The sequence below is a fragment of the Zophobas morio genome, unplaced genomic scaffold (assembly GCF_036711695.1).
Source record: "Zophobas morio isolate AGI-343-1 ecotype UQ-CSIRO unplaced genomic scaffold, CSIRO_AGI_Zmor_V1 ptg000012l, whole genome shotgun sequence".
Classification (NCBI taxonomy): Eukaryota; Metazoa; Arthropoda; class Insecta; order Coleoptera; family Tenebrionidae; genus Zophobas; species Zophobas morio.
The window spans coordinates 8,816,827-8,838,555 of record NW_026972117.1 but is presented as its reverse complement, the minus strand read 5'-3'; the positions used below and the strand labels follow the sequence as shown (position 1 = coordinate 8,838,555).

Below are 21,729 nucleotides of genomic sequence, written 5' to 3'. Positions count from 1 at the left end.
AAGCTATGGGGGGAGGGGAATTAAGATTAAGATAAAGATTAGGGGACAGCGAATTAAAGGAGAAGTTAATAATAATAAAATAAGTGAGTGGTTTTAGCATTTCATCAGAAATGAAGAAGAAAAATATAGAAAGAGAGGGATATATGTAGAAAGATATAGTCGGAAACAGAAGATATAGACGGCTATAGCAGGATATAGTAAGATATAAATGTATTTAGCATGATATAGAAGAGTACAGAGGAACATATGAAGAAGAATATGGAAAGATAAGACGAATATGGAAGGATATAGAAGGCTATTGAAGGGTATAGAAGGATATGGAAAGAAATAGAAAGACATAGACGGAAATGGAAAGATATAGAAAAATATAGACGGCATAGCAAGGTTGATATGTAAGAATATAAAATATATAGACCCATATGGAAAGATAGATGGATACAGAAAGCTATAGACTGTTACAGAAGGACACAAAAGGATGTAGAAAGATGTGGGAAGATATAGACAAAAATGGAAGGATTTTAAGCAGATACACATAGATATAGATGGAAATAGAAAAATCTAGAACGGTATAAACAGATATAGACAGCTATAGATGGATACAGACAGGAACAAAACGACACAGACGGATATAGACGGATCTATTTAAAAGGATGTGGGAGGATATGGACGGATATGGATGGGAATAGAACAACATAGACCCATATAGACGGATATATTTAAAAGGACGTGGGAGGATTAAAACCAAAATATAAAGTTAGAAAAAGATATACATGAATATAGATAAACTTAGATGGATATAGACGGATATGGAAGGATACAGAAATTATGTGGAAAGATCTACAAGGATATGACCGGATATAGAAAGATATAGACGGATATAACAGGGTACAGGCGAATATATAAGAATATATTATGATGTAGACTACTGCAGTACATAGATATAGAAGGATATTGAAGGGTATAGAAGGATATGGACGGAAATAGAAACACATAGACGGACATGGGAGGATATATAAAAGTATAGACAGATGTAATAGCAAGGTATAGACAGACATATAAGGATCTAAAAAGATATAGACGGATATGGACGGACATAGATGGATATAGAAAGTTATAGACAAATTTAGTAGGATATGGACGGATTTGCAAGGATGTTGACGTAAATAGAAGGCTAAAGACCGATATAGGAGGATCTGGGGAGATATAGACAGAAATAAAAGGATATAGAAGAAAATACACAGATGCACATGGATATAGACGGAAATGAAGAAAATAGAACGGTATAGACCGATATAGACGAATATAGATCGATATAGACAGATATAGAATGGATATGGAAGAATATTGAAGGGACAGTTATCGAAAGATATAGACCAATATAGAGAAATATTGAAAAATATGGAAGAATCTATAATCAACTACAAAAATATAGACGAGTATAGAAAGATATAGACAGATATTGAAGGATATAGCCAGGAATAAAACGACCCAGATGGATATAGATGGATATAGGTAGATATAGACGGATATAGACGAATATAGGTCGATATAGACAGATATAGAATGGATATGGAAGGATATTGAAGGGACAGATATAGAAATATATAGACCAATGTAGAGAAATATTGAAAAATATGGAAGAATATATAATCAACTACAAAAATATAAACGAATATAGAAAGATATAGACAGGAAAAAACGACCCAGATGGATATACATGGATATAGGTAGATATAGACGGATATAGATCAATATAGACAGATATAGAATGGATATGGAAGGATATTGAGGGGACAGATATAGAAAGATATAGACCAATATAGAGAAATATTGAAAAATATGGAAGAATCTATAATCAACTACAAAAATATAGACGAGTATAGAAAGATATAGACAGATATTGAAGGATATAGCTAGGAATAAAACGACCCAGATGGATATAGATGGATATAGGTAGATATAGACGGATATAGACGAATATAGATCGATATAGACAGATACAGAATGGATATGGAAGGATACTGAGGGGACAGATATAGAAAGATATAGACCAATATAGAGAAGTATTGAAAAATATGGAAGAATCTATAATCAACTACCAAAATATAGACAAGTATAGAAAGATATAGACAGATATTGAAGGATATAGACAGGAAAAAAACGACCCAGATGACTATACATGGATATAGGTAGATATGGACGGATATAGATCGATATTGACAGATATAGAATGGATATGGAAGGATATTGAGGGGACAGATATAGAAAGATATAGACCAATATAGAGAAGTATTGAAAAATATGGAAGAATCTATAATCAACTACAAAAATATAGACGAGTATAGAAAGATACAGACAGATATTGAAGGATATAGCTAGGAATAAAACGACCCAGATGGATATAGATGGATATAGGTAGATATAGACGGATATAGACGAATATAGATCGATATAGACAGATATTGAATGGATATGGAAGGATATTGAAGGGACAGATATAGAAATATATAGACCAATATAGAGAAATATTGAAAAATATGGAAGAATATATAATCAACTACAAAAATATAGATGAATATAGAAAGATATAGACAGATAGTGAAGGATATAGACAGGAAAAAAACGACCCAGATGGATATACATGGATATAGGTAGATATAGATGGATATAGATCGATATAGACAGATATAGAATGGATATGGAAGGATATTGAGGGGACAGATATAGAAAGATATAGACCAACATAGAGAAATATTGAAAAATATGGAAGAATCTATAATCAACTACAAAAATATAGACGAGTATAGAAAGATATAGACAGATATTGAAGGATATAGCTAGGAATAAAACGACCCAGATGGATATAGATGGATATAGGTAGATATAGACGGATATAGACGAATATAGATCGATATAGACAGATATAGAATGGATATGAAAGGATATTGAGGGGACAGATATAGAAAGATATAGACCAATATAGAGAAATATTGAAAAATATGGAAGAATATATAATCAACTACAAAAATATAGACAAATATAGAAAGATATAGACAGATATTGAAGGATATAGACAGGAATAAAACGACCCAGATGGATATAGATGGATATAGGTAGATATAGACGGATATAGAATGGGAATAGATGAAAATAAAACAATATAGAAGGGCAGAGACGACTATAGGAAGATACAGAAGGATTTGCACATGTTTGATTGTTGTACACATGTTTTAGCAGCATTTCTATATGGGCGGATATAGAAAAATATATGTAGATGCACAGATTTTTGATCTTGGAAACATTTTCGATAAAATAGATGTCTTTCTGAACCGATCTGAGCAGTTTTAAAATTTCATCAAAAAAACGAGATTTTCTCCGTTATTACTGTCTATAGAACAAAAATAGGCACAGATTCGTGATCCACCACGGAGAAGATTGAAGAGAATCTACAGTAGAGTTAACAGAGGATTAAAGATTAAATGACTGTGAATTAAGGATACAGAAATAAAGATACGAAGTTATAAAACGACATGAAACGAAGAAACAGTAAATAATCCTGATAATTTTAAAACCGACATTGATGTTGGTATTTCGATTCTCTCCTGAAAATTTTTTGAACGCATAATCTTCGAACTCGCGTATAGTTTACTTAGAAACTATAAGTGTGTTCTAAGATTACCTTAGTAAAATTTACTTAGGAAAGAAATTTGACCCTTTAAAAGTTACAGACAGGTTTTTGGTTTGAATTTCCTTTCCAACTTTTTATTACTGTTTTTAATACCGCGTGATCAGAAATGACTAAGTCTGTTGGCAATACTGAATCTATAATTTCCAGTTGTCAGCTGTCAACATTGACAAATTGTTAACATTTTTGAATTTGCAAAATGTATCCAAAACATAACCTAAATTTATCACATATCGCGATTGACATATCGGTCGCAGAATTACTTCCGTAATACCAACATAGACGCAAGAAAAGTTCACATTTGTAATACCAACATAGACGCAAGAAAAGTTCACATTTTTATTTAAAAAGTAATGCCAACAGACTGTCATTTCTGATCAGGCGGTGTAATAAAAATTTTGAAGGCTCCATTTAACGTCGCACAAAAACTGAGGAAAAATCATTTGAGTTCTTTGAGAGTCTTTAGAATAGGAAGTTTTACCTGAAATGTCTATAATTCGAACTTTTGTTGTACAGTCCGTTGAAAGTAACTATAAATAAGTATGTTCGTTTTTTTCACAATTTACAAGCATTAAATTAGAAATTGGTCTTGTGTTTTTAGAAGGAACTTGCCCCGCTCCTGAAGCACAATTAAGATAATACCAATCGCAGTGTAGGAAAAAAACTTACAGAGTTTGTGTTTATGAATTCCTTAATGCATCATATTCTAGTCACCCAAACTCTGCCACTGCTTTTGATTCGAACGCATTATATTACGAAGACACACTTAATTAACTTGTTAATATTTGATCTTGGTGACAATATTTTGTTTCCCAGACACTACATAGGTCCCCATTTTTAATTATCGCAGTATTCGTTTTTCCGAAATTTCGTTTGAAGTTGAAGCGGAGCTCAGACCTTTTATTATTAATAACTACGTAAATCACTAAAAATACGCTATATTCACAATATATGCTGCTTTGTTGCTTAAGCAGCACTCAAACTTTAATTAAAACTCTAGCTTTCATTTACTGCAGCTTGTTAAAAAAGCAAAAGGTCTTTGTATTTTTATTAAATTATTAAACACTCTCCTAGCATTTTTAGTCAAACGCGAAACACAAAAATCAAACCACGTTTCAACGTTATTAACCGTGAATAAGGAAATACCATCTTTATTGTACTAGGAACCCTGCTTTATAACGCTCTTTAATTCATAATGGCCTGGATGCTGGGTTTGCATAAACGAGCTAGTCCACTATGGTGGAAGCATTAACTATTTAGAGGACTCTAACGGAACAGATTATGCATTGCATAATAAAGCCATAACCAGTAGCCATAACACGGAGAAGTTTTATTAAAATAAACTGGATCAGACACTCTCGGCGCTGTTTTATAAAATCGACCAGGAATTGTCAGAGCTCGGTTACGCGAGGAGTGCAGTTTGACGAAGAGCAAACTAATATTATTTATTTTCTTGTACAATATAATAAAAAAAATAAAAATAAAACGAAACTGCCGAGGGAATGCCAATGTTGTTTACTGTCAGCAGGTTTAGACGCTTTTTGCTTCAACCCAGTAATCCCTGCACCTTTTATTTGGTTGTTTATTACACATGCTATTTAATCCGAATGCCTCTCCCATCGCCCAATTCCTCAATTCCTCTAACAAAGCCCTGTTTGTCCGGTGCAAATACCAAAATTAGTTGTTGGAATGAACTGTTTGACAAAAACCCGGAAACAGTTTAATTACTTAGTGGAAAACATTTAATCAACGAACCGCCCCTCTGTCGACCAAATTAAAAGTTAATAAAACGAACCAAAGAGTAACTGATGTCATCCCTGCCATGAAACATAGATGGGGAGTCGTAGGCGCGACCGACAAGGAACCAACAACCAATTAGAGCTGAACAGACGAGGCAAACACAGTGTTTGCATGCGTTCCACTTTACCGGTGAAATTAATATCGGAGACTCGGTAAAAAATTCTTAGCAGTTGGTCTACTACACGATGTCCGTGTTCGTTCACCCCAAAAGCCAATTTTTGAGTTATGATGGAAAAAGTTTTCAAGAAATGCAATTGTCTCTGGACGAGAGGTGTAAGTTCGTGGAATGATGAAGATAGTGGTCGAAATTCAATTAATTCGGGATAACGACCTTTGGTCGAGGGGTTTATGAACGGTGGAAATAAACAGCTAATCCAGCATGATATTCTGAACAACCCTCGCCGGCGGTGGTATTTACGGGACTTCTGGATTAGGGGCTGGGTTCTAACCTTTTCGATTTTATTATTGTTTTCTGACCTTAGAGCGACGTTTGCATGTTGTGAATAATCGTGTTTTTGGCAATTCAGGAACGTGAGGTTTGGGTAAAAAATCGGAATTAAATGTGCGCTGAAAGGATCTCGTTAACAAAGGATTCGTGTTTTGCGAAATTTAAACAATAACGAGGGACTGTTCTAGCGGTGCGAGCCAACTAAACAAAAATAAACTGGCAACGAAACTATTTTACATAATAATACAACCATAAAAAATATGACAATGAAAACGAGACGAGACACCAAAAATTCTGTTTTTTTCTTTAATTTATTGTATAAGCTGCTGGTTGTTGAATATGATCACATTCAAACCATGTATCCAAAATTACGATTAAATATGAGGAAATGTTTTCCTACTGTTCAACAGGACTGGGAAGATAAAAATACTGGTTTTGACTACATTTAGCAAATTAAAAATATCAACAAAGTGTCAATCTTGACAGCTGACAACCGGAAATTTTAGAAAACATACCAATTTCGACTAAAAATCCAGGATTACCAACAGACTCAGTAATTTCTGATCACGCGATACAAAGTAAAAAAATCATCATTATATACAGTTTATACGAGTCTGAGGTGTAACCTTAAAATACAAAGAACGACGATATTTGTAAATATTCGCGCTCGATCCTCGTTAACTTCAACAAGAATCATCATTCGAACTTTTGAAATAACCCGCATGGCGCAAATGAAATTCTCTGAAACTGCGGCAACAGTAATGCAACTTTTCCACCTAGGAGCATAAACAACGCTTATAACACACGTGCTCTCATTACCAGTTCGACCAAACCACTTTTTAAACTTGCAGAAATCGCACACTAGCCATATTATCATGCAAGCTCGGCAATTAAAACGCAAACTCGCAGTACGGTTCACCTCCACCCCAAAGCTCCGGCAAGCACAGGAACCCATTTCCGCTTTTATTGCTGAAGCTCGATTCATTCGCATCAGCCATAAAGAGAAATGAGCAATGTCAGAGCACAGATCTACATCTTTTTTATTTTTCAATAGCTCTTACAACCTCAAAGGTTCTAATAAAAGATTCATATTTAGGTATATACCTGTCACAAGCCTTCGACTTCTCTCATTTCACATACGTTCGCAATCTCCCAAGAATAAAACAGATGTCTCGACGTAAAAAAGTGGAAATGAAAAGTTCCCTTGTTCGGTTCAAAGTTCTTGCGTCTCCTCGACACACGCTAAATGTTTATTCGAAAATATTCAGCCGGCTTATAGCGTTTAAGAGTTTCATTAAATCAACAATTACCCGCTTTTAGCGCAAATGTTCGTAATCATTTAAAAGTGTAATGCTTTAATCCGGGACGTTGGAGGCATTTACATTTTAAAACGAGGACAACGGCTCCGGGATAATAGAAGGACAAGCCGAAAAATCGCCGATCGGAAGGACGATAGGCGGCGGGAAACACACGTGAGGTAAATCTTCACACAAACTTGAAGTTTTAACTAAAATTAAAGCCTAGATTACAATAGGGCTCTCGGTAAACCTCGAGATGCGGAAAATAGGGTAACTTCAACGTCTAATCTAGTTTCCTTATTTGAGTTGCGAAGACTTCGCCCATATTCTTCCTGTTTGTGTTTGCGGTAGATCAGTGCTGCTAAATCGGGATCGAATCGCTACGGAAATGGTTTATCCAAATGAGATGCTTTTTAAGATAATATTTCATCTTAGTCGGGCATGTTTTACGCCGGCATCCGGATAGTTTCTAACCTAATCAGAACGAAGGAAATTGAACTCTGCAATCAGTGTGAGATTGAATTCGCGCCGGATTGGATACAATAAAATCATAATGCAAATTGAAATCCAATTACGAAAGTGTGTTATTAGCCGGATCAAATCGATTCTGAGCTCAGGTAAGTGCTAATCTGATTTTTACATCAGTTTAAAGCTAACGAGAACGATGCTGTAAAATAATAGAAAACTCCTGACATTTTAGATATAAATACTTTCAGGTTGTTTTATTTTCCCTTCTGAAATGTTTGAAGTCATGCGTGCGTTCGTTATAATTTTCAAAGGAAATGTAGGTGATTATCAGTTCGTTGTATTTTTTTACAAAATAAACGTAGATCTAGCTCAGTCAATAAGTCTTGATTTATTAATGCGTTCGTGTTCCATTCGACATTAACCTGAACGATTATTACCGATGAATTTTTAACTACTGTCATTCCACGTGTGTATTTCTTATTCCATGACTTACGCAACCGTCTGTTTGTATAGATTTATTATCAACAAGTCCGTCTTAATAATTCAGGTGGTCGAGAACCGAAAAGCAATTGCTATAAGTTGTAAGGAGGTTATAATGATGTGAAAATGTTATGTAAACAAAAGTCGAGCGGTGTAATAAACGTCCTTCTACTAATACGAACAAACAAATTGAATTTTTTATGAGTATGACCCGCTAGGGCCACATTACTAGTGTCGCTTAAAGATGTTTTGATTCATAATAATAGTCTTGGACGATTAGAATTATATTCGGAAAATTCCATTTTAATTCAACTACTTTTGTGTAAACACTGAAGCAGCAAAAAAATCTAGCAAGTTTTATAAATTGAGGGAGCTGCTGAAACCGTCAATTTAGTTCCTACAAAATAGCTGCGAAGGTTTCAGGTTTCATCCTTTGTGGTTAAGCGTGTCACCCATACATTACAGTGAATGGCCCAATTGTTGGAAAATCGCACACTCAACTACGTAAATCTCCAAGAGTAGGTTAAGTTGTACAGATATTTATTTATTAGGGGGATTTAAGACAAAAGGAGCGTTTTAAATGACCACTGCTGATTTATGGCTTTTCTGTTTAAAACTTGCCTCGTGTGCTGATGCTTAGAATGAGTTACTGCAGCCTGCAGTGGTGGAACTCGGTATTTTAACCTCTAAATGGTTTATAAAACTCGTAAAATTATTTCAGTTCAGATTTTTGTGGCAATTTTGCGCTTTTGCCATCAATGGCGACTTTTTGACTGAGATGGTTTGTCTCATAAGACAAGCCACCCTGGAAAATATTAACAATTGTTTCAAAAATATAAATGCATTGACAAAAGGCAAGGTTATGTCTGTTTTTGTGGTGAGTTTTCTCATTTGAAAATATTCCAATCAACACTATTCCAGCAAGGACACGTATGTCAATTGGGACAGGTGCAATGTATTACTAATAATAAACCCTGGAGTGTACCGTTCTTGAGATTTGATCAATAAAAAAAATATACTGTGAACCATTCTTGAATCAGACAAAAAAAAACAGTCACATAAAAAAATACTGAACTTCCTAATATATTTTTTTCTTTCGAAGATCACTTTTTCCCAAATTTATTGTTACTAGTTGTGTTAACACATTTTCACTTTTGTTTTTCTTTTAAATTTCTAAAGTAGTATGTATGTATGTATTGCAATTTCATTTTTTTTCGAAGTTTCGTAGATGCTAGAATATAAAAAACTAGTTCTCCCGTTTCGTCTCTGTGTGCTCCGTGGTCGACTGACGCTTTTATTACTCTGAAATTACGCATTTAAAAGTTGTGAAATTGTAAATATTTTGCACGTTGAGATCTACATCTCACAATTTTTTGTACATTTTTTGTCAACTTTTCAAAACCCTTAATTTTTCAATACTTCCCCACCCTATGAAATTTTTGACCATTTTTCAGCTAAAGAAATTTTTTTGTAGTTCGAATCCCAGAAGTTATTTTCAGCCCCATTTCATTTAAAATTATTATAAATTTTCCAGAATCGTCAAGAACTTAAAAACGGTAGTTTATATAAATGATTTTGAAAAAAAAAAGGATTTTCAAACCGAAAATAAAATTTAATTTTGCGATTTTTGTTGTGATAATTTTTATAAAGTTAAAAAGATGCATTTATAAAGCACGATAATAACACTCAAAATGTTTTGAATATTTTAAATGGGATGGCCTCCTTAATTTGGTGGGAGAGAGGAGATTAAGTTTCATTACGGTTTATCATACCTACGATAACCTTAAAACGTTTAATACGTTGTTACACAATATTGATTTTCCTTACAAACATCTAGACATCAAGGGTAAAAGCTCAACACAGATTCATAAATCCCAATTGGAAGAGTATGTTATTTTACAAAATTTAAATAAAATTTTTTCGGCAAAAATATAAAAAGACGTCATCATTTTTGTTGAGGACAGCTAAACGCATAGATTTTGTTAAGATTTACCATGTTTCTGCTTACCTTAAAATTATTTGCAAGTTCCAGCGCATTCGGTTTTATAATTTCAAAATTTATTTGTAAAATGTTGCTATTCAATTTTGTTTTCGTTTCCCAAAAAGTGGATATCCTGAGTAAAAACTCGACACGGATTCATAAACTACAAGTGTAGGGGTATGTTATATAATAAAATTTATATTACTTTTATTGTGGCAAATTGTGGAGATGACATCATTCCATCATTGGTGGGGTAATTGGACAAATTTTGGCTAACATTTTACGATCTATACAATATTCATAATAAACATATAAACTTTGATAAAAATCGGTTATTCGCTAAGATAAGACTAGTTGCAGCAAATGACATACCTTCTAAGAAAATAGAGGGTGGGTGGGCGGGGCTAGTATTTGTTAAGGTAAGACTGATTGTGCCAAATCACGTACCCTCTAAGAAAATAAAGGGTGTATGGGCGCGACTAAAACTTGCTAAGATAAGACTGATTAATACGGGTAGTAACTTGAATGAAGAGAGGGTGAGTGGGTGGGGCTATTGCTTGCTTATAAAAGACTCTGTAGGAAAAAGTTAAACTTAGCCCCGCCCACTCATCCGTTCCCTTTTTTTTGAAATCAGGAATAAATCTTATAGCAAAAACTTGGTATAAAAAAAAATACGATTAGCGCTTTTTTTCTTTTTTTAACAGTCTGGCCCGGCCCACCCACCCCGCCTCCATTTTAGTGATTCATTTTACGTGGCCTGAATGAAAGAAAAGGTTTTATACTCAACAGAAATAAAATCGTCAATGAGAAAAGCGCGAGTGGGTGGAGCTAATACTTGCTAAGATAAGATTAATTTTGGTAGATGACATACCCCCAAGTAAATAAAGGGTGGGTGGGTGGGGCTAGTACTTGTTAAGATAAGACTGATTGTGGCATATGACGTACCTTATAAGTAAATAAAGGGTATATGGGCAGGACTAAAATTTCCTAAGATAAGACTGAACAATAGTAAGAGTAGTGACTGGAATGAAGAGAGGGTGGGTGGGTGGGGCTATTGCCTGATTATAAAAGACTCTGTAGGAAAAAGTTAAACTTAGCCCCGCCCACTCACCCGTTCTTTTTTTTTAATCAGGAATAAATCTTATAGTAAATACTTGGTGCTAAAAAAATTACGATTAGCGCTTTTTTTCTTTTTTTCACAGTCTAGCCCCGCCCACCCACCCTGCCTCCATTTTAGTGATTCATTTTTCGTGGCCTGAATGAAAGGAAGGTTTTATACTCCACAGAAATAAAATTGCCAATGAGAAAAGCGCGAGTGGGTGGAGCTAATACTTGCTAAGATAAGATTAATTTTGGTAAATGACATACCCCCAAATAAATAAAGGGTGGGTAGGTGGGGCTAGTACTTGTTAAGATAAGACTGACTGTGGCAAAGGACGTACCCTCTAAGAAAATAAAGGGTGTATGGGCCGGACGAAATCTTGCTAAGATAAGACTGAACAATAGTAAAAGTTGTGCCTGGAAAGAAGAGAGGGTGGGTGGGTGGGGCTATTGCCTGATTATAAAAGACTCTGTAGAAAAAAGTTAAACTTAGCCTCGCCCACCCACCCGTTCTCTTTTTTTTTGAAATCAGGAATAAATCTTATAGTAATTACTTGGTACTAAAAAAAAATTACGATTAGCGCTTTTTTTCTTTTTTAACAGCCTAGCTCCGCCCACCCACCCTGCCTCTATTTTAGTGATTCAATTTACGTAGCCTGAATGAAAGGAAGGTTTTATACTCAACAGAAATAAAATCGTCAATGAGAAAAGCGCGAGTGGATGGAATTAATACTTGCTAAGGTAAGATTGATTTTGGCAAATGACATACCCCCAAGTAAATAACGGGTGGGTGGGTGGGGCCAGTATTCATTGAGATAAGATTGATTGTAGCAGATGTCATATTTTCTAAGAAAACAGAGGGCGGCTGGGTGGGGCTAGTACTTGTTAAGATAAGACTGATTGTGGCAAATGACGTACCCTCTAAGAAAATAAAGGCTGTACAAGTGGGACTAAAATTTGCTAAGATAAAACTGAACAATAGTAAAAGTAGTGACTGGAATGACGAGCGGGTGGGTGGGTGGTACTATTGCTTGCTTATAAAAGACTCTGAACGGAAAAGTTTAAGTTATCCCCGCCCACCCACCCGTTCTCTATTTTTTTTTCTTTTGAAATAAGGAATAAATCTTGTAGCAAATACAAGAGAGGCTAAGTCTCTCTTGGTCAAAACACGTTCGAAAATTCTATGATTTCTTTAAATCAACTTTTATTGAATCTGTTAATTTAGGAAATTATCTGTTTAATAAAACTGACACATACGAGAGGCACACGGGACTATTAGACCACATTTTTCATACTCTAGGGTCATGAAACGTCGAGAAAACATGAAAGTAAAAAGTTTTCCTCTCAAAGTAAAAAATTAGGATGATTTTTCCTGCTGTTCAATGAAATTAGACATAAACCGATGACAAGTTTCGGTCTCCCGTTTCCGTCTGTCTATTTTCTGTGGTCTTCTGACGCTTTTATTACTCTGAAACTACTATTATGCAGATAATAAAGCCCTAACCAAAATTTGTCTGACAATTCCCACCAAAAACTTTGCGACGACTTTCGAAAATTAGCTAAAAACATCTTCGTGTAGATTTAGATCCTCAGAAGTTATTTTCGACTTCAATTCGTCGAAAAATCCTGCCACTTTTCCAGAAGAAATTTCTAAAAAATTTGACGCTCGAACCGAATATCTCGAAAATTTTGGTCAGGGATGATTAACACGTCCACAATTTTGAAAGGATTTTTGGGACATTTTTCCAAGAGCTCAATTTTTCAATACCTACGTTGTGAAATTTTTGATAATTTTTCGAACACCTTTGAAAATTAGCTAAAGACATTTTTTGAAGGATTCAGCACCTTGGAGTTATTTTAGGCTTCATTTCTTCGAAAATTCTGACCATTTTTTCAAAGTTGCTAATTTAGATCTATCAATTGTCAGGATTATTAAAAATTTGGTTTTCAAACGGAATACATCTCAGTGTTTTTGTAGATTTTTGTCAACTTTTCATTTCCTTTAAAATGATGCTACATTATTTCCCTACGCTAATACATAAAACTTGAAATTTTTGCTCTGATAACCTCTATAAAGTTAAAGCAAAATTTGGCGATGGCCTTTTACATATATTGTTAGACAGTATTTATTTTCCTTACAAACATCTACATATCTAGGGTGAAAACTCAAAAGGGATTCATAAATCACAAGCGGAGGAGTATGTTATTTTCAAAATTTAAATAAACTCTTCTCGACAAAATTTTGAATAACTATTTATCATATTTCTGATTACCTTAAATCGTTTGCAAGATTCCGACCCATTCGGTTGTGCAATTTCAAAAGTAATTTGTAAAATGTTACTACACAATTTTGATTTTTTATTTTCTAAAAATCTGGCTGTCCAGGGTAAAAATTTGACCCGAATTCATAAACTACAACTGTATGGATATGTTATTTAATAAAATTTAAGTTGCCATAGTAAAGGTAAATTGTGGAGATGACGTTATCCCATCATTGTGGGGTGCTTAGACAAATTTTGGTTAGCATTTGCTTTGACCACCTTCGAAAAACTTTCCATTTATCATTTGGTCATTGTCATAGGTATGTCACAGGGCATGACCTTTAGAAACCTCCGAATTTGAGCTGAGTCACACATCTTTGAATAAAGTTAGTGGTTGCTGACCTTCCCATTAGCTTAATATATTTCTGATTACAATCTTCATAGGTAATTTCAAACATTGTATGCATTGTATCCAAAAATTTAAATTTGAAATTGTCATTCTGAAATGATTATTTAAATTCACAGCATTTTTAATTGATTTGTTACATTGTTTGTTGAATTAGTTGAAAGCTTTCCATATTCAATTGGTATTTCGGCTTCGTCATGATCTGAATAAAATTTAAAAAATGCGTGTAACATTTCACTTTTTATTTTTGGAAAATCTTATCTTATCGAAATTTTATATTTAAAGATTAAAACAAAACCTTCAGAAATCGAAAATGTATATTAATCCCGTTTTTAAAATTCCGTGTTTATTGATCGATTATCTTTTAATTTGCTAAAAACGCGATCACGTATTTTTCGTTATTGATAGCCGTAATAAGGGTGACAGGTGCGTGCCGCAGGAAAAAACTGTGCGACGTAAAACTCTCCGAACACAAAACTGCTTAATTACAACAATGTCTGACACAAAACAGAAATTCACGAAATTAAGATAAGGACAAAACCGAAATCAACGATAAATCGGAAAATACCAATCGAATAAAACATTAAAATTATAGACATGATTAACTGTTTTAGTTCTGATTAAACACAAATCAACGAAGAAATTAAATCCCAGCCTTCCAAAATCGATAATAATGCTCTCAAGTAATTGAATTTCAATTTCCCGACTGAATCGGCGACAATATGCTTTATATTACAGTCGTTTCGGTGCAACTGCAATTTCACAGTGATTGCAATTTCCTGCTTTCTGGTTAAAAAGGACGCTACGTGGACACAGTTAGTCTCGAACAATCAAATATTATTGAGAAAATGTAACAAGCCTGAGAAACAAAATAAAATAACAATAACACATCTGTTTAATTAATTTAATCAACTTGCAAGCGCAATGAATGCGAGCATGGAGCTCGTAACGAGGAAAATGCACACCTAGAGGTAGACTAATAGCACCATCGTGCCAAAACCGATATTCGTGCAAGATTACATCCACACATTTACATAATTTGAAAAATAAATAAACATAACGACGATCGCTATTAAGGTTATAACCGCTGTTCGATACGTATAGGAAGCAGTACTCCGTCAAACAAATCACTTCTAGCCTCACACCGTAAAGATTTTATGTATTTTTTACACCAAATAAATTTTATGCACCTACCTACGATTTTAAGAGGGTCATTATGACAGCGTAATAAAAGCTTTTATTAGAAAGAGCGATCCTATTCTGCGGTGCGAGCTTAAACATGCACTGGAACACCCTGTGGACTTGTTTGTATGCAGAAGCTTATAAGAGCGTTAACTTTTGGAAATTCGCACGTTGTAAATCAAAATTTCGTATCGATTCGGGCTGACGTTTTCCATTAAGGCCAAGACATCCACTTTAAAAAAATATGGAGCGGCTTCTTAATAGCCCTGTCAGAGGCAGCCCCAAGATCAGTATTCTAGTTTGCAGGAAGAAATTGCACCTGAACGAGCATGTTCTCATATCCGCAAGTGTCAATGGAAAATTGGAGAGGCTACTTGTGAATGCGAGCAATGGTAGTGCGGAAGAAAGAGGATCACGCTATCAAACAAAGCTCTTAACGGTCCTAACCCAACATCATTTGTCACTTTTGCACCAGTTTATCAGACTCCTCTTCCAACCACTGATAAAATATGAAACATCGTCTTGATGCCGTATAGTGCCTGTCGTTCCGGCTTAAATAAAATTGGACCAGTGCGAAGGGCGGAAATAGGTCAGGACTGAAATATTGATTGTTTCTTTTTTATTTAACAACGGCTGACGAGCGCTCATTCCCGAAAGTGAAATGCTTTTTAGATGGATGCATGAGTTTTATTGGCTTCTGGAGGACGCGGCCTGGGGCGAGGAGACGTTATTGTGATTTATAATTATTGGGATTGGCGGAAAGTTTTATCATATGAAAATAGAAACATGATCAGACTGTTCTAAATCAGACGAAAAGCTCGCCTTATTGATGTCGCTCTAATCCTGCAGGACAAATTAGAAATGTATTGCAGCCGATATATTAGGTAACCCGGTTTGAACGCCTTAAAGAAGCAAATTAATTTTATTTCGCAATTTTCTAATTCCTGTTCAAATCCTCCCCGAGCCGGCGTTCCCGAGTTGAGGCGCCTCCGATTTATTCGGCGAAACAAATTCGAGCAAGATTTGTGTATTAAGGAAGTTCGAGAACGTTCATGCAATTTTGCAAAATGCTAACCAAAAAATAAATTTTAGCATAAAAATGAGAAAAGTTACAATAAAGCCTAAAGTTACCGGGATTCTCCTAATAAAACTTGTAACCTACTTAGTAACTACTTACTGTCATTTGGATGCAGAGGAAGGGAGAATATTAAATTACAGTATAAATTTGAATTCATTTAGAATTACTTAGATTTCTTTTATTACTTTTGAGGCTAAAAGCTTTCGGTGGAGTTTTTAAAAACCAATATCCGCCATGCAAAAGAAAATATTAAATTATTTCCAATTTATATTTCGATAAAGGGGAGATCCGCCTGTAATCATCCCGTCTCGACATTTCACCGTATTTCCCACAGGAGCAGAAATCTCCATTGATAAAAACGGTCGAACGTATTAGCACTATCACGAGACTCAAGGCCCGACAATTACGCCAGAAATTGAATTTATGAATAATTAAGCTAAAACAATTTAAAGCGAGAGAGACGACTGCACCATGAATAAAGATAAACGGACGATGATAGCGCTCAATTAAAATATTTCGGTCTGGATTTTTATCCCCAGCTATGATCCATCAACCTAAACACCCATAAATATTTCAAAAGCACTACCTGCGATGAAAACAATGTAAAAAGCGATGCATAATTGAGGTCGCATAACACTCACACTGTTATGAATTATTTCCACACGGAAATGCATGCGAAGTGTGGCGGCTACAGCTGAGGCTCCAGCATTAACATAGTGCAAGCGTTTCCGGTTTTTTCTGGATTTAGATCATGTTTTGGCCTCAATACGGATCTCGACGGTGCTCCGATTCGCTCGGTATTCATAATAACAGTTCCTGCAACGAAGTCGTAAAGGGCAGGAATTCTCGATGCAACATGTCAAAGCTTGCATTTGATCGATCGAGTCTGAAACTGTCTTATAACAGAACGGCTCTGGTATGGAACTCGACTGTAAACTGCAGTATGAGGCTTTCGTTTAATTATTCCGGAGTGATAGGTTCGATTGGCTGAGCTGTTGAGCGATGTCGAGGGTCAGTTACTCTTGTTGTGATTAAATTGTCAAAGCTAAATAGAATATTGCTAGATCAAGTAGGTGCTGACCGGTTCCTACACACTATGTTGGTAGTTTTTGGTAATCCTAACAGAAATCTCTTAAAATATTGAACACTCTACTTCTCTGAAAAATACTGTGGTTTGGTGGAGAAACGTGAAACATTTTTTGTGGTCTAGTTCCAAAGTCAGGTCAGGTCAGGTCGGGTCGGGTCAAGTCAGGTCACTCCAGAGCGCTTAATTATTAAGATGTCATAATGGCAAAATTATTCCCACATTAGTCGCAAGATCCTCTGAATGTTCTAAATCAAACCTTAGCTAGTTTTACAACACTACTAGACCGATTGTCGTCAAATTTTGTAAGTATATTAGGAATATCATACAGGTGGTAAAACGTTAACCAGAAATTGACTAATCATCCCCACTAAGAATTTGATGACCTCATCTTAAAAAATTCTAGATTAGAATGATTTAAATGTTAGAGAATAATATGCTTCTACCCTCGTAGTGTACGAATTTGTTTTGAGTTTTTTCCCTGGACATCCAAATTTTCGCAAAAAAAATAAATTTTATCAGATTGGTATAAGCGATCTGTGAAGTCTCCGTAGCAGTGTTGAGTTTGTCACCGCGTTTTAGCCGAAGGTCCCGTACTCACAGCGCTGGCTGGATTTCTTTTTTTCATCATAAACAGTTATTCTTATTATTTGTATTATTTCCTGATTAAATCAAAATTTTTCGAAAATTGGCTGTCTAATCCAATTTAATGGAAATGATAAAGAAAGCATCTCACTGAAGATTTTGTTGTAATAATAAATAATTCCTTATAAAGGCTAATTACAGTGCAAAAAATCACTTTAACAAAACGAGCGTAGCGAGCATATTCAGGATATTTCAATTCCACAAACATCCCATATTTTCTTCAACAATAAAATAAATTTCTTAAAATAACATACCCCTACATATGTAGTCTATGAATCCGTGTTGAGTTTTTAAACGAAACATTAAGATTTTTGGGAAAAAATTGTGCGAGAACATTTTGCAATTTAATTTTAAACCTGGGAAACCGAATGCTCTGAAATCCTGCAAACGTTTTTAGGTTATCATAAGCCTGATAAATCGGATTTCAATTTATTCACTTTTTTGATTTGCAATTTAAATTTTTCTTTTTTTTTTGTTCAATTCTTCGAATTTTCATTTTTAAATTTTTCAATTTCCTGATTTTACAAATTTTGGATGTTTCAATTATTTTATTTTGCAATTTTTCAGTTTTCACTTTCACGGGGTTTCAATTTTTAATTTTTCAGTTTCTAGATTTTTAAATTTTTCATTTTTTATAATTGTTCGTTTTTCAATGTGAAATTTTTCAATTTTTGGATTTTCCAATGTTTCTATTTACAATTTTTCGCTTTTCAAATGATTACATATTTCAACTTTTAGATTTTATAATTTTTCGTTTTTTCAATTTTAGATTTTTCGGTTTCTCGATTTTTGCGATTTTTGTTTTCTGATAACGTCTATAAAGAAAGCTTTTTTGACTTGAATTTTTCAAATTCTTCAATTTTTAATTTTTTTGTTTCTGCAGATTTTCGGTTTGCAATTTTTCAAGTTTTTATTTCAAATTTAGATTTTTCAGTTTTTCAATTTACCCACTATTGAATTTTTCAATTTTTATATTTTGTAGTTTTCAAAACGCAGTTTTTCGACCCGGTCTTTTTATTTTCTTTCAATTTTTTTTGTTTCCTAAACTTTTCGATTTGTAATTTTTCGCTCAAAAAATAAAAATTTTTATTTTTAAAAGTTTTAGATTTTTCAATTTTTTGTTTTTTCAATTTTAGATTATTCGTTTCTCGATTTTCCAATTTTACGTTTTCTCAGTTTTTGATTTGCAACTTTTCCAATTTTTATTTTAAATATGGAATAGTAATAAAAATTTTCTCTTTTCAAATGTTACGATTTTAGAATTGTTACATTTTTCAGTTATTGGATATTAAAATTTTTCGTTTATTCGATTTTTCTGTTTCAAATTTATAATTTTTCGTTTTTGCAAGTTTAATTTTTTTGAATTTCTCGTTTCTTCGATTTTTCGATTTTAAATTTCCCCAGTTTCCAATTTTTGATTTTTCGATTTTTCTATTCTTTAATCTTTAATTTATTGAAATTTTCCATTTGCAATTTTTAATTTCGGGTTTTTATATTCTTTATTTTACTATTTTTACGATTATTCAATGTTTGATTTTATTATTTTTCCTTGTCCTATTATAAATTTTTTTAATTGTTCGTTTCTCCAATTTTCTGATTTGCAATTTTCCAGTTTTTCATTTTTTTTGTTTCTTCAATTTTACGATGTAATACCTCCTCAAGTTTTCAATTTTTCAATTTTTCAGTTTTCCTATTTTCCGACATTTGGACATTTCAGTTTTTAAATTTTGCAATTTCTCGATTTACAATTTCACGAGTTTTCATTTTTTTATTTTTCAGTGTTTAGATTTTTCAATTTTCTATTTCTTCAATTTTTCAATTTGCAGTTACTCGTTTCGCTTTTTCATTCCCTTTATTTCTAAAATTTTTCGCTTTTTCAAATTTTTCGACTTTCCAGTTTCTCTTTTTTTCATTTAATTTTTCAATATTTGGATGTTTCGGTTTTCTATAATTCGATCTTTCAAGTTTTAGATTCATTTTACTTATTTAAATTTAACGTTTTTTCAGTTTTTGATTTACAACTTTTCTAGTTTTCATTTTAAATGTGTGATGGTAATAATTTTCAAAATTTTTCACTTTTCCAATTTTACGTTTTTTGAAATTTTCCATTTTTCAGTTATTGGATTTTGAAATTTTTGTTTATTCGATTTTAATGTATTTCGATTTTATAATTCCTTTTTCAATTTAATTTTTTTTAAATGTTCGCTTCTTCAATTTTTCCATTTGCAATTTTCCAGTTTTTCACTTTTTTTTGTTTCTTCAATTTTACCATATGTGTATACTCGAATTTTAATTTTTTGATTTTTCAGTTTTCCGAGTTTGCAATTTCTCGATTTACAATTTCACAAGTTTTCAATTTTTAATTTTTCAATGTTTAATTCTTCAATTTTCTATTTTTTCAATTATTCGATTTCAGTTTTTCATTGTCTTTATTTTAAAAATTTTCCGATTTCTCAATGTACTGATTTTAAAATTTCTCTTTTTTGCTATATTTTTTTTCAAATTTTGGAATTTTCAGTTTTTCAACTTGCAATTTTTCGGTTTTCAATACATATTTCAATTTTTCAACTCTTAGATTTTTCCATTTTTCTTTTTTTTCAATTTTAGATTTTTCATTTGTAGATTTTCCAATTTTACGTTTTTTTCCAATTTTTGATTTACAACTCATCTACTTTTCATTTTAAATATGTAGTAGTAATAATTTTAAATATTTTTCACGTTTCTAATTTTACGATTTTTGAAATTTTCCGTTTTTCAGTTATTGGGTTTTATTTTTTTTCTTTTTGCAATTTTAATTTTTTCAATTTCTCCTTTCTTCAGTTTTTCGTTTTGTGGTCTTTTAGTTTTTCATAATTCGCGTTTCTACAATTTTTAGATTTGGTAATTTTTCGGTTTTATATTTCCCCAGTTTTCCATTTTTGATTTTGCAATTTTTTGGTTCTTTAATTTTTCATTTATTGAAACTTTTTATTTGCAATTTTTCGTTACGGTTCTTTCTTTATTCTGACGATTTTTCAATCTTCGATTTTATAATTTTTTCGTTTTCCTATTTACATTTTTTTAATTTTTCGTTTCTTCAGTTTTTCGATTTGCCATTTTCTAATTTTTCATTTTTTTTTTTGTTTCTTCAATTTTACGCGGTGTATCTCCTCGAGTTTTCACTTTCTGAGTTTTTTGGTTTTTCGAATTTTCAACTTTTGGACGTTTCAGTTTTTAGATTTTGAAATTTCTCAATTTAGAATTTTTCGAGTTTTCAATTTTTAACTTTTCAATGTTTAAATTTTTCAATTTCTTTGTTTATTCGATTTTTCAATTTCATAATTTTTTGGTTCGAATGTGAACATTTTCAACTTTTGGATTTGTCCAATTTTCTATTTGAATTTTTCGGTCTTCAATTTTTCAATTTTTGTTTTTTTTTCAGTTTTTAATTTGCAATTTTTCTACTTTTCATTTCAAATATGTAATAACAGTAATAATTTAGAAAATTTTTCACTTTTTCAACTTTGCGATTTTAGAATTGCAATTACTGGATTTTTAAACCTTGAAATATTCTATTTCTCGATATTTAATTTTTCGATATTTCAGTGTGTCAGTTTTTGGATTTTGCAATTTCGACTATTCTATAATTTGTTGATTTTACAATTCTTGGGTTTTCTAATTTTTCAATTCGATTCGCTTTTTCTTCTTTCCAATTTCTCGATTCATTAATTTTTGCAATTTTTAAGTTTCCCGATTTTTAGTTTTTTTAGTACTTCGATTGTTTGTTTTTTCGGTTCTGCGAATTGCATTTTTTTTCAAATTTTTTTTCTAAA

At 32.9% G+C, this 21,729-nt stretch overlaps 1 protein-coding gene across 4 annotated transcripts in view; it reads right to left on the bottom strand.

Moving 5' to 3' along the window:
• LOC135127731 (chaoptin) overlaps positions 1 to 21,729 on the bottom strand; it is a 477,252-nt gene that overhangs the window by 192,328 nt on the left and 263,195 nt on the right. The gene's annotated exons all lie outside the window — the stretch shown is intronic.